This window comes from Ovis aries, chromosome 3 (assembly GCF_016772045.2).
Source record: "Ovis aries strain OAR_USU_Benz2616 breed Rambouillet chromosome 3, ARS-UI_Ramb_v3.0, whole genome shotgun sequence".
In the NCBI taxonomy this organism is placed as follows: domain Eukaryota; kingdom Metazoa; phylum Chordata; class Mammalia; order Artiodactyla; family Bovidae; genus Ovis; species Ovis aries.
In genome coordinates, this window is record NC_056056.1 from 39,691,449 (window position 1) to 39,706,426 (window position 14,978).

Genomic DNA, 14,978 nt, shown 5'->3' on the forward strand with positions numbered 1-14,978 from the left:
AGGGAGGTTTGGGGGAGAATGGATACATGTATATATATTTATTTATTTTAATTGCAGGCTGATTACTTTACAATATTGTTGTGATTTTTGCCATACATTGACATGAATCAGCCACGGTGTACAGGATACATGTATATATATGGCTGAGTCCCTTCACTGTTCACCCGAAATTACCACAACATTATTAATCAGGTAGACTTCAGTACAAAAGGGTTTTGGTGTTAAAAACATAAAAAAGTTTTTTTAGAAAGTCTGTTTCTGCCCAGGATTTTGAAGATATTCTACAAAAAGCCTCTTGATGAAAGTGAAAGAGGAGAGTGAAAAAGTTGGCTTAAAGCTCAACATTCAGAAAATGAAGATCATGGCATCCAGTCCCATCACTTCATGGCAAATAGATGGGGAAACAGTGGAAACAGTGTCAGACTTTATTTTGGGGGGCTCCAAAATCACTGCAGATGGTGACTGCAGCCATGAAATTAAAAGACGCTTACTCCTGGGAAGAAAAGTTATGACCAACCTAGATAGTATATTCAAAAGCAGAGACATTACTTTGCCGACTAAGGTCCATCTAGTCAAGTCTATGGTTTTTCCTGTGGTCATGCATGAATGCGAGAGTTGGACTGTGAAGAAGGCTGAGCGCCGAAGAATTGATGCTTTTGAAGTGTGGTGTTGGAGAAGACTCTTGAGAGTCCCTTGGACTGCAAGGAGATCCAACCAGTCCATTCTGAAGGAGATCAACCATGGGATTTCTTTGGAAGGAATGATGCTAAAGCTGAAACTCCAGTACTTTGGCTACCTCATGCGAAGAGTTGACTCGTTGGAAAAGACTCTGATGCTAGGAGGGATTGGGGGCAGGAGGAGAAGGGGATGACCCAGGATGAGATGGCTGGATGGCATCACGGACTTGATGGACGTGAGTCTGAGTGAACTCCGGGAGATGGGGATGAACAGGGAGGCCTGGCGTGCTGCAATTCATGGGGTCGCAAAGAGTCGGACACGACTGAACGACTGAACTGAACTGAACTACTGTCTTCTGCTTGAAGTCCTATGGTTCTTGCTTATATTTTTCAGTCTTTGATCACCCAAAATTGAATATATATTGTTTGGACATAGATGGCTCAAAAATTTCTATCTCCAACTCCAATTTTTTTGTGTGACCTCTAGAGTTGTATATCCAAATGATTTTTAAACTTCTTTATTCTGTATTAACACTTAAACTAAGTCTTTCCAAATGCTCAGTTGATTACCCTCCCCAAACCTGATCATCCTCAGTGATTTCATCACATAAAATGTCATCATTTGCCCAGCTTTTCAGGAAAAAAAAAACCTGCTCCTGTGTCCTGCTATACCATATCTGATACTGATGAAGTCTGATTAGCTTTGTTTTCCAAAATATAATATGAACCCATCCACTTCTCCCCCTGTCTACCATTACCATCCTCACCTATGATACTTTTATAACATATTTGGACTACTGTTTCCTAACTGGTCCCTCTGCTTCTACCCTTGTCTACCACAGTCTATTCTACACACAGCAGTGAAGGCAATTCATGCTGGTTATTTCCTTACTAAAATCTTCCACACACTTCCAACAAATATTCTTCCATACCTGCGAGATCCTGTGGAATTTGCTCTCTGGCTGCCCTGTTCCTATTACCCATTTCCGCCATCTATTCACTCGGCACCTCCACCATGGCCTTCCTGCTGTTCCTCACACACTCCAGCCTTTTTTCCCCTTTCAGGGCTTTTATGCTTGCAGTTCCTTCAGCCTGGAATGATCTGCCCTAGATATTTCCACAATTTTTTCCTTTCACTTTTTTAAGGTGTCTGGTCATGTGCCCTTCCTCAAAGAAAACTTCCTTGACCATCAATCTAAAACAGCCATCACCCTCTGCTCACTGTCAGCCTTTTCTTTTTTTTTTTTTTCATGTTCTGCATCTTATATTCAATCACTTGTTAGTTTATTCCCTCTGCCCATCCCCACTAGAATATGAGCTTCACGAAGCTGAAACTTTATTTGATTGTTTACCCCAGGAGCTCCAATATCCAAAGCACCACTTGCCATATAGTTGGCCTGTAATGAATGAATATCTGTTGAAAGAATAAATGACTTTCAACATCCTCTGCATCCCTGCGTGAAGGGGAATTGAGTTTTTCTCAAATTCCACTATGAGTTAGTTACAGAACCTTAAAGGAGATCCAGCCAGTCCATTTTAAAGAAGATCAGTCCTGGATATTCTTTGGAAGGAATGATGCTGAAGCTGAAACTCCAGTACTTTGGCCACCTGATGCCAAGAGTTGACTCATTGGAAAAGACTCTGATGCTGGGAGGGATTGGGGGCAGGAGGTAAAGGGGACGACAAAGGATGAGATGGCTGGATGGCATCACCGAATCGATGGGCATGAGTTTGAGTGAACTCCGGGAGTTGGTGATGCCAAACCAGTCAATCCTAAAGGAAATCAGTCTTGAATTTTCATGGGAAGGACTGATGCTGAAGCTGAAACTCCAATCCTTTGGCCACTTGATGTGAAGAACTGACTCATCTGAAAATACCCTGATGCTGGAAAAGATTGAAGGCAGGAAGAGAAGGGTTTGACAGAGGATGAGATGGTTGAATTGCATCACTGACTCAATGGACATGAGTTTGAGCAAGCTCCAGGAGTTGGTGATGGACAGGGAAGCCTGATGTCCTGCAGTCCATAGGGTCGCAAAGAGTCAGACATGACTGAGTGACTGAACTGAACTGATCTATCATGTCGCTTAAATTTCAGGGGAGTTTCACCATCTTTATGAAAGTTAATTTCTAAAAAGGAGGAGCCTCCCTCAGGTATTAGCCTACTGTGAGGGAAAACAGTTGCTCTCCAAAGCACAGATGACAACTTTTTGGGTAAGAAGTGTGGGTAGGAAGATGGGGCAGAGGTAGAATCAAAACTTTTCAAGCTCTAATAACAGCCTGGAGGCCAGAGTGGGCTCTTTGATCTTGGCCATTGAGATCACAAAGGGAATTCGCTAAGCTTTATCAAATCAGGTCTCTTGAGGCTATTCAAAGTTAGGATGAGGTAGTAGTGATGTTACGTTCTGCAAGTTTGTGTCTCCCACAAAATTCATATGTTGAAACCTAATGCCCCATATGATGATATTAGGATGTGAAGCCTTTGGGAGTTCTTAGGTCATGAGGGTAAAGCCCTGATGATGGGATTACTGCTCTTATAAAGGAGACCCCAGAGCTATCCTCTGCCTCCTCCTTCATATGCAGACACAGTGAAAAGACAGCCGTCTATGAACCAGGAATTGGGCTCTCATCAGACACTGAACCTGCCAGCATTTTGATCTTGGACTTCCTGGCCTCCAGAATCATGATAAATAAATTCCCGTTCTTTCCAAGTAACCCTGTCTATGATACTCTTTTATAGATGCCAGACAGACTAAAACAAGTAGAAAGAGCATTTGGCCCCAGCCAAAAGAACCCAATCCTACCTCCATGTTGTCTCCAACCAGCTTTGTAGCCTGCCTGGACCTCAGGCTTCAAGTTTCTAAAAAAATAATAATAATAAAATAAGGGGCTGAATATCTAATTACAAATAACAGATTGAATACTTATATGTATCTATGATCCTTCCTAGTGCCCATGAAAACAACTGCAAAGGAATTTTTAACAAAGAAAAGAAAAATGAAAGAGGGAAAATAGCAATAGTATTTGGAAATTGCAAAACAGGTAGAGTTAGGTGTTCAAGAAGCCAAAATTCCCCAAATCAGTGAAAACAGCTTGAGAAAGAGCTTGCACCACTGAATCCCCAGAAAATCCAGGAATTAGTAGGACCTGGCACTTTGGAAGTGAGAGTAAAGATGAGGCTTAAAACAAGGAGATGGAAAGTGTGTGGAAGAGAAAATTGAACTCCAGAGTTTCTCCCAACCTTAGACAGTTAAATGTCTTTCCCGCCTTATCCAGGAGAAGACCTGTTCTTTGGAGATCATTAAACAGGGAACTCTGGATTTATGGCATAAAGCACAGTTGATGGATGAATGGATAACACTCATTGGGCACTGCTGGCAAACAGGGGGATTAGATGAAAGTTTATAGCCTGAATGTTGAGAACTCGCACTCTTTTTCATAAGATGGCACAGCTCAGCCTGTAATCTCCAAACTGGAGAATGGGAGATCCTTCTCTATGAACCTGATCACTCCAAGAGAAAAGAGCAAGTTAGATTTTTTCCCCAAAAGGTATAATTTAACCAGAGATGCTAGAATCATGCCCACAGTAGACAAGCCTTTCCTCTGTGCCTAGAGCCTCATTCATAAGTTTGCACAGTGAGTCAAGAATTCCCAGACAGTTGAGGAAATCATCTAATGTAACAATTAGACCAAAGTAAATAGAGAAAATAAAAGCTGACCCTTCAGTTTAGTCCAGTTCAGTTCAGTCACTCAGTTGTGTCCAACTCATTGCAACGCCATGAATCGCAGCACGCCAGGCCTCCCTGTCCATCACCAACCCCCAGAGTTCAGTCAAACTCACGTCCATCAAGTCAGTGATGCCATCCAGCCATCTCATCCTCGGTCGTCCCCTTTTCCTCCTGCCCCCCAATCCCTCCCAGCATCAGAGTCTTTTCCAATGAGTCAACTCTTCGCATCAGGTGGCCAAAGCACTGGAATTTCAGCTTCAGCATCATTCCTTCCAAAGAATACCCAAGGCTGATCTCCTTCAGAATGGACTGGTTGGATCTCCTTGCAGTCCAAGGGACTCTCAAGAGTCTTCTCCAACACCACAGTTCAAAAGCATCAATTCTTTGGCGCTCAGCCTTCTTCACAGTCCAACTCTCACATCCATACATGACCACTGGAAAAATCATAGCCTTGACTAGATGGACCTTTGTTGGCAAAGTAATGTCTTTTCAATATGCTATCTAGGTTGGTCATAACTTTTCTTCCCAGCAGTAAGTGTCTTTTAATTTCATGGCTGCAATCACCATCTGCTTATTGAGCATATATGTGACATAGGCACTATTCTAAGTACTTTATATGAATTTACTCATTTAACCCTTATAATCAGCGTTTGAGTTAACACTGTTGTTATCTCCATTGAAATAAAGAAACAGAGGCAAAAAGATAGTAAGTAACTTGTCCAAGGTCACACAGGTAATAAGTGGAGAAGCTGTTATTTCAACCAGGCAATCTGGCTTAAATCTATGCTGTTAACCACAAAGCCAATAATAATAATAAATTAGACTTGTTAGTAATAAAGGCAATTATTAGAAAATGGAACTTCAAAAATTAACAATAATATAATCCTCTGTGATATAAGGGAAGAAGTTTTATCTAAGAAAATAAGAATGCTGAAGAAGAAGAGAATGCTATTAAAATGGAATACTAGGAGAACCAACAAATCTCCTTAGCAATTAAAAATATAGAAACATACTCCTTGGAATGGAAGTCTTCCAGAAACTAGAGCAAGTCATAGTTCTGCAGCTGGTCTCTCAGCTTCCAAACTTGGCCCACTCACTCTAAGTTATTCTCAGTGCAATGGGCAGAATGCTTAATTTTAAATCCTAGTTTAGACCCATATTAATTCCTTGCTTAAAACTCTCCAGCTAACTCCCCTCACAGTTAGGATGAAATTCACACAGTTACTGTGGCCTGTGAGGTCCTGCATTATCTAATGTATTCCTCACCAAGGGCAATTCTGGTCTTTCCCTCCTGACATTCCAGCCACACTAGTCTCTTGCTGTTCCACATCACACAAACTTGCTCCTTCCTCAGGGGCTTTGCACTTGCTAGATCCTCTGCTTGTAAAGCTCTTTTCCCAGATCTTGACAGAGCTGGCTCCTTCATTTCAAGTCTCCAAGAAGCCAAGTTTTCCCTGACCTCCAACCTAAACCACCTCCAATTCCTTTAGACCTCATTCCATGAATTGTCACTTGCTGTCCCTTCACCCTGCTCTACTTTTTTTTTTTTTTAAATAATGGTTACCACTATCAGAAATTATGTTTATGCATGTGCTGTTGCTTGTTTAATTGATTGACTGATCTAGACTATAAGCTCCACGAGGGCTGGAACTTGGTCTTATTCACTGCTGAATCCCCAACACCTACATGGTCCTAGTACAGAGTAAGCATTAAAAACAAGATTTGTTAAATGAATAAATAATGTCAGATGGTAAAAACAATGATTCCAACTGCAATAACTGTTTTTATAGCTTCTCTGATTTTCAATCTGAAAAATAATAAAGTAAAAGTTAGTGCAAAACAAAAGAAACTGGTTTCATCTTTGTTATGCCCTCAAGGGAGTAGCTGCAGACACCATATTTAGACTAACAGCATGCTCTGACATTTCTTCTGTGAGCCCGAGGCACCTCCCTTCTGTCAGAGCCTCAGGCACAGAAGAGGAGTTAAGCACCTCTGTTAGCTAAGTATATAAACAAATCAGCTGCTGCCTTGCTTGTTATCTGCATATAAGTAAAATGCTTTCACTGGGACACACCAAGGGAGAAGCATTCTCTGTTCCAAGTGAGCTGAATTCTCCAGGAAAGTGATTCTGTTTTTTAAAATTGAGGTATAGTCAATCTACAATATTATATAAGTTTCAGGTATATAAGAGTGATTCACAGTTTTTAAGGTTATACTCCATTTACAGTTATTATAAAATATTGGCTATATTCCCTATATTGTACTATATGTCCTTGTAGCTTGTTTATTTTATACATAGCAGTTTGTACCTCTTAATCCCTATCCTTATCTTACCCCTTCCTATTCCTTCTCCCCACTGGTAACCATTAGTTTGTTCTCTATATCTGTGAGTCTACCTCTTTTTTTGTCATATTCACTAGTTTTATTTTTTAGATTCCACATATAAGTGATATCATACAGTATTTGTATTTCTCTGCCTGGTTTATTTTCCTCAGCATAGTACCCCCCTCCAAGTTTATCCATGGTGTTGCAAATAGCAAACTTTCATTATTTTTTATGGCTGAGTAGTATTCAATTATACGAACATACATACATATATATGTATATACCACATCCTCTTTATTCATTCATCTGTTGATGGACACTTCAGCTGTTTCCATATCTTGGCTACTGTAAATAAGGCAGCTCTAAACATTGGAAAGCATGTATCTTTTCTAATTAGTATTTTCTTTTTTTTTTTTTTTTTTTTCTGATCCAGGAGTGGAATTGCTGGGGCATATGATAGCTCTATTTTTAGTTTTTTGAAAAACGTCAATACTGTTTTCCATAGTGGTTGCACAAATTTACATTCCTACTAAAGATGGACCAAGGACCTACCAAGGAAAGTGGTTCCTGACTGATGGTTCAAGGAGAATCCTTTGGAGGAAGAATAGATCAACTGATCTGCCTTTTCACAGCTGGGATGGATTCAGTTCCAAGACATGAGGAGGGGTGAGGAGAAGAGAAGGAGGGGAGGGTGAGGAGCAGGAGGGATGGACTTTACGCCACGAAGGAGGCTTTTCTAAGAAGAGCATTTATTCATTTAGACTGTCAACTCCTATGGACTATCTACATTGTAATAGGGGTAAAGAGAGGACAATGAAAAGAAATTCAGTGATAGTCAAAATATCTCATTTACCACAATAATAATCTCACTCTCTAAAAATGCAGTCCCCCAAGGAAGGCCTTGGCAGGCATTTTCAGCATGACAAGGCAGGGTTGGCAACTGGAGCCTGAAATCCAACAGCAAAAGGAATCCAGAGTTGAGGACTTTGCATGAAGGCAAGACCTACCCTGGAGTTCCCACAAGTGATTCTAGAGGCAGATCTGAGAGGGTTGAAAAGGAAAGTCTCAGGCAGCAATTTTAAGTAGAGTTTGGTGTCATCTAATGGTTCTGAAGGTCAGAAGTCCAAAAATCAGTTTCACTGGGCTAAAGTCAAGATGTTGGTGGGGCTGACTCCAGGAGAAAATCCATTTCTCTTCAGCTTCTAGTGACCTTGGCTTGGACCCCTTCCCCATCGTCAAAGCATGTGACTCCAACCTCAGCTTCCACGGTCACAGGGCCACCTTTCCTCCTTCTGTTTCCCACTTTTAAGGACACATGATTACATTTAGGGTCTACCTGGCTAATCCAAAACTACCTCCTCATCTCACAATCTTTGACTAAGTCACATCTGCACTGTCCCTTTTTATATAACAAAGTATTCAATAGGCTCCAGGGATTTGGGCCTGGGTATCTTCAGGGCCACTATTCAGCCTATCACATTATATAAAGTAAATTCTATATACTTGTTAAGAGGAAGGAAGGGATGAAAAATGTCCATCAAACCAATCTTGAGACCAAAAAAAAAAAAAAAAAGAGGAAGCTAGCTCTATATAATCAATGGATTCATTTATTACAGGGTTACTTACTTCCAAGGTGGGATCAGGATCCCATGAACAATGATCTGGAAGCACTTCGCATAGCTAAGGGGCCATGGGGACAATTTTATAATTAACCTAAGAGGTGGCAGTAGATGCTATGGAAACAGAAAGTACATTCCTAAGTGAAATTAATGAATGGGGGATTTCCCTGATATTACAGTATACAGGAATCTGCCTGCCAACGCAAGGAACATGAGTTCAGTCCTTGATCCCCAAAGATTCCATGTGCCATGAAGCAACTAATCCTGTGAGCCACAACTACCGAGCCTGTGCTCTAGAACCCACAAACTGCAACAAGAGAAGCCCCACATTGAGAAGCCCATGAACAGCAACAAGAGAGTAGCCCCCACTCACTGCAACTAGAGAAAGTCTGCACACAGCAATGAAGACCAAGCACAACTAAAATAAAATTAATTAATTATTTTTAAAATTCATGAATGGGTAACTAGTCTCTCGAGTGCCGGGATTATGACAGTGAAGGTTTTCATCATTGTTTGGAGATGAGCAGGGCAGAGAGGCCACCCAATCCTAATGATTAAACAGTATCTATTAAGTGCAAAGCCATCGACCACAGAGAAGTGATTTATTACACAGTACAGTCCCTGGTAGGGTCAGCGAAAGGACAGGAGAATCTGGAAGAGCCCAGGATGGTGTTAGTTCATGCAGTACTATATATGTATTGTATATATATTCATAATAACCACTCCTTTTTCACTGTTCATGGAGAAGACACCATTACATGACTGTTGATACTTCAGACTGAGATAAATTTGGCTTTCACAATGTAATTCAATACATAATTGGTGAGACTGTTGCCTGGAGAATCCCAGGGACGGGGGAGCTTGGTGGGCTGCCGTCTATGGGGTCGCACAGAGTCGGACACGACTGAAGTGACTTAGCAGCAGCAGCAGCAGCGTGTCCTTATAACCAAAAGCGACCATCTTCTCCCCTGTCACAATCCCAAGGGTGGATTGTGAATAATTCCTACAATTAAGAGTTCATTTTTAGTAGAGGTGCATATATATTTTTCCCCAAAATTTACTGACTGAATAGCACATTTTCAAGATCACACATTAGGGCCAACTGCTCCTTACCTCCCTCTGAATGGAAGGCATTAGACTTCCTGGCACAAGTCAGCTGAGGTGGACTACTGGTACCCCCACCCCCACCCCATGCATTAAAGACTAAAAACTCAGATTGTAAGTGAGTACATGCAAGCACACTAAGCCACTTCAGTTGTGTCCAGTTCTTTGCAACCCTTTGGACTGTAGCCTGCCAGGCTCCTCTGTCCATGGGATTCTCCAGGCAAGAATGCTGGAGTGGGTTGGCATATCCTCCTCCAGGGGGTCTTCTGGACCCAGGGATCAAACCCGAGTCTCCTGCAGCTCCTGCATTGGAGGCAGATTCTTTATCGCTGAGCCACTGGGGAGAGAAATATCAGTAAACCCCTGAGTGAGAGATGAGAAAATTGTGCCAAAGGACATGCATGCAGCCTGGTCCCAGACTGGATGAGCCTCTGTCTTCTGTGTTGAAGGACCTCAGGAGAGGCAGACAAATGCTTACAACATGCAGGCCATCTGGAGCCCCCTTGTGGAGGGCACAGCCTACAGACTCAAGCAACAGGTGGTACAGACTGTGGGCATGACAGCCTGGCTGAAGTGATGGGCAAAAACCGAGAAGAAATTTGTGGGACCTAGACCTTCCTTGGGAAGCCTCAGTAATACTTCAAAAGAGGATCACACATGAGGACTTGCTGCTGTCACAGACAGGTGACAATGAAATGACAATTACATTAAGCAAATGTGGTATTAGCGCACTCACAATTGGGGGAGGGGTATATTTGTTTGGTTTGGAAATAGGTTGCCATGGATACACTGACTCACTCCTAAGGACATTTTATCTGAAGAACTGACCACCCCCTCAGGATCTAAACACTTGTCTGGAGGTACACCAAGAATTTATTTATTGGCGGTTTATTTAACAAACAAACAAACAAATTTTCAGAGTCTACAGACATTTTTTTTCTTGGTGGAATACAAAAATAACTATACTAAAACTCAAATACCTATTCCAATCCAAGGAGTCTATAAACTTCTGTGTATGTTTACATGAAGACCACCTTCTTTGTTCCATGCTTTTTCAATGCTGTTAGAAAAAAAAAAATGTATTCATTAGGTTGTGAATTATTTACTGATGCTCAGACAGCTCCTCCTTGAAGTTCATAGAAGACTTCGGTTGGCCCACTTCCTAAATAAAAAGATCAGAGCTAGAGACATACATTTTAATGCTTCATACTGAGAACTGTTCCAACCCTGGGTTTCTGCAAGCTTACCTCTCAACAACAACAACAAAATCTGTTAATTTTAGCTTTCTGGTACTTCAGAGAGCCCAATCTTGAAACAGAATCATAGGTGCTCCATTATTTACTATCCACAGCCTCAGAGATCCCAAATTAGTGGTTAGTTTGAGATCTTTTCTAATTAGCAGTGTGGAGAAGCCGAGAGTTTCACTGGACATTGAAACCACCAGACCTGTCTGTGGTCTTTCAGCTTTAGAGTCAAGGGCAAAAATTCAGAAACTTTGTATGCTTAGATAGAATTCTCATTACAAGACAACTAAATGGGGGCATCCTTGTCCTCAGACGCTCCTCATCCCAAAGGTGAAGTGAAGTCCCTCAGTCGTGTCCAACTCTTTGTGACCCCATGGACACCAGGCTCCTCCGTCCATGGGATTTTCTAAGCAAGAGTACTGGAGTGGGTTGCCTTTTCCTTCTCCAGGGAACTTCCCGACCCAGGGATCAAACCCAGGTCTCCCTCATTATAGACAGATGCTTGAGCTAGTAGAGGGGGAAAACGGAAGACCAGATAGGGTAGTTCCATCTTCAGCAACAATATTACCACCCATCTTACTGGGTTATGAGGTGTAAATAAAATCATGCTTGTAAAGTGCTTAATAGAGTCACAGAGACACTTGATTAACTAGAAGTAATAGTATAGTATATTATTATTATCATTACCACTACTACTATATTCCATATCATAATAGCTGAAAAGAAAATTTAAGAAATTCTTTTTCTTAAAAAGAAAAGCTTAACTATGATAAGGAAGCACCTTAAGGTCAGATGAAAATTTTTCCTCATGTGTGTGGTACAGATTCAATTAGAATTGTTCAGATTCTGTTTTTATTAAGGTACTAATATGCTGGAGAATGCTGAAATCCTGTTCAGGTAGTTGGATAACATAACTTCCCTTGAGAAGACAGTCATTGGAAGACAAAATGTAGTCAGGCTAGTTGATACTGAGCCATTCTGGATACAAAGTTAGGTAGAAAGTGAAAGTGAAGTCGCTCAGTCGTGTCCGACTCTTTGCGACCCGTGGACTGTAGCCCACCAAGCTCCTGCATTCATGGGATTTTCCAGGCAAGAATACTGGAGTGGGTTGCCATTAAAGTTAGGTAGAAGCTGCTGCTAAGTCGCTTCAGTCGTGTCTGACTCTGTGCGACCCCACAGACAGCAGCCCACCAGCCTCCCCCATCCCTGGGATTCTCCAGGCAAGAACACTGGAGTGGGTTGCCATTTCCTTCTCCAATGCATGAAAGTGAAAAGTGAAAGTGAAGTCACTCAGTCGTGTCCAACTCTTCACGTCCCCAAGGACTGCAGCCTACCAGCCTCCTCCGTCCATGGGATTTTCCAGGCAAAAGTACTGGAGTGGGGTGCCATAGCAGACCTCCTTAAATAGTAACGTAAGGGACTTCCCTGGCAGTACAGTGGTTAAGACTCCCTATTTCTACTGCAGGGAGTATGGGGAACCTGAAAGCTACTTGACAAAAAAAATTAAATTACTTTCACCTCACTTAGGAGAAATACAGAGCTAGTCCAGTGTTGGAATGGATACCACAGAGTTACTATGGGCCCATTATCCTTCCAGGTCTCCAGTCCTCCAAGCTTATACTGCAAGCCTTATTTTCATTGTACAAGATCGCTGCTGGAGCCTTCACATCTCATTCTAAATAACGGGATTTTGAAAAGGAAAGAGAAAGGCACTTTCCCCTGTTTAGGGAAATGAGTTCTCTACTTTCACAACTTTTCCCCTAGGTTTTACTAGTCACACATTCACCTTTAACAGCAAGGAAGACTGGGAAACATAGTCTTTACTCTGAAATAAAAGGTCCTTTTACTAAGGAAAAGGAGGATATTAATGAGTTAAAGAAGCTAAAATTCCCAGTCACACTAAATTCATTCTTCTCTGAATATTCTTTATCTCTCTCCCTTTTCATTCCTGGTTTTTCCTTCTTTTATTTCTGAATGATCATTCTACTTTTCTCTATATATTCTATATTCTCTCTATATTTCAACTTTATCCATTTCAAAGGCTTCAGTTGTTGAGTTTGTATGAGGTTAGGAAGGTGTTAAGCAAGCTGGTTTATGGTCCATTTCTCTCCATATTATCAGGGGGGTGTTCACAGGTGAGAAGGCAGATCATTCAGTCTAATCTCCTTGTAAATCTCCTGATCACTGGATCTTCTATAATCAATGAATGATTTCATATGAAAAGAGACCTCATCAGTAAAATTCTCTTAGTAGGATAACCCTGTTTCGGGATTACTTATGCTAAATGAAAATATAGTTTGTGCATTTACGAGTTAAGACCTCTAAAAAAGTCACAAAATCCTTGTGATGATCTGTGTTAAAAAAAAAAAAAAAAGAATTATTTCAGATTTTAAATATCCCCTACCCAGTGAAATGACCCACAAATCTCAGTTAGAGACCTCATCTTTTATTTGGGAGCAAAGGCAATGTCTGATATAGGAAGGATGTAGGTAGCCACTAGATTGTCCTAGAAAATCCCTCCTTGACCTAAGCCTCTGGATTTCTTGAGACTTGAGATCATTAGTAAACCTTGGTACTGAAAAGGAGCTCTAATTTGTGAGTCTAATTTGACAATTTGATCCTTTGTGATAATTCAGTGTGGATGGTAGCCACACTCTTTAACTTCCAATTTTCTCCTATATTCCTCATCAATAAAAACTTGATGGATATAGCCAAATATTTTATCAGTACTTCAAAATCAATATATCTAATAATAAACTTATCTGCCCCCCTTAAATCAGTTTCTCCTCCTGAATTTCCAGTCAGCCAAACTCAAAACATCAGCATCATCCCTTCCTGCTCCCCTTTCCCTACTTCCAGTAACACTTTAAAACCTTCACTCCGGATTGGAAGAATCAATATAGTGAAAATGAGCATATTACCCAAAGCAATCTACAGATTCAATGCAATCCCTATCAAGCTACCAGCAGTATCTTTCACAGAGCTAGAACAAATAATTTCACAATTTGTAAGGAAATACAAAAAACCTCGAATAGCCAAAGCAATCTTGAGAAAGAAGAATGGAACTGGAGGAATCAACCTGCCTGACTTCAGGCTCTACTACAAAGCCACAGTCCTCAAGACAGTATGGTACTGGCACAAATACAGACATATAGATCAATGGAACAAAATAGAAAGCCCAGCGATAAATCCACACACCTATGGACAGTTTATCATCAACAAAGGAGGCAAGAATATACAATGGATTAAAGACAATCTCTTTAACAAGTGGTGCTGGGAAAACTGGTCAACCACTTGCAAAAGAATGAAACTAGATCACTTTCTAACACCATTTACAAAAATAAACTCAAAATGGATTAAAGATCTAAACATAAGACCAGAAACTATAAAAATCCTAGAGGAGAACATAGGCAAAACACTCTCTGACATAAATCACAGCAGGATCCTCTATGATCCACCTCCCAGAATACTGGAAATAAAAGTATAAATAAACAAATGGGATCTAATTAAAATCCAAATCTTCTGCACAACAAAGGAAACTATAAGCAAGGTGAAAAGACAGCCTTCTGAATGGGAGAAAATAATAGCAAATGAAGAAACTGACAAACAACTAATCTCAAAAATATACAAGCAACTTATGCAGCTCAATTCCAAAAAAGTAAACAACCAAATCAAAAAATGGGCCAAAGAACTAAATAGACATTTCTCCAAAGAAGACATATGGATGGCTAACAAACACATGAAAAGATGCTCAACATCACTCATTATCAGAGAAATGCAAATCAAAACCACAATGAGGTACCATTTCACACCAATCAGAATGGCAGCGATCAAAAAGTCTACAAGCAATAAATGCTGGAGAGGGTGTGGAGAAAAGGGAACCCTCTTACACTGTTGGTGGGAATGCAAACTAGTACAGCCACTATGGAGAACAGTGTGGAGATTCCTTTAAAAATTGCAAATAGAACTGCCTTATGACCCAGCAATCCCACTGCTGGGCATACACACCGAGGAAACCAGAATTGAAAGAGACACGTGTACTCCAATGTTCATCACAGCACTGTTTATAATAGCCAGGACATGGAAACAACCAGATGTCCATCAGCAGATGAATGGATAAGAAAGCTGTGGTACATATACACAATGGAGTATTACTCAGCCATTAAAAAGAATACATTTGAACCAGTTCTAATGAGGTGGATGAAACTGGAGCCTATTATGCAGAGTGAAGTAAGCCAGAAAGAAAAACACCAATACAGTATACTAACACATATATATAGAATT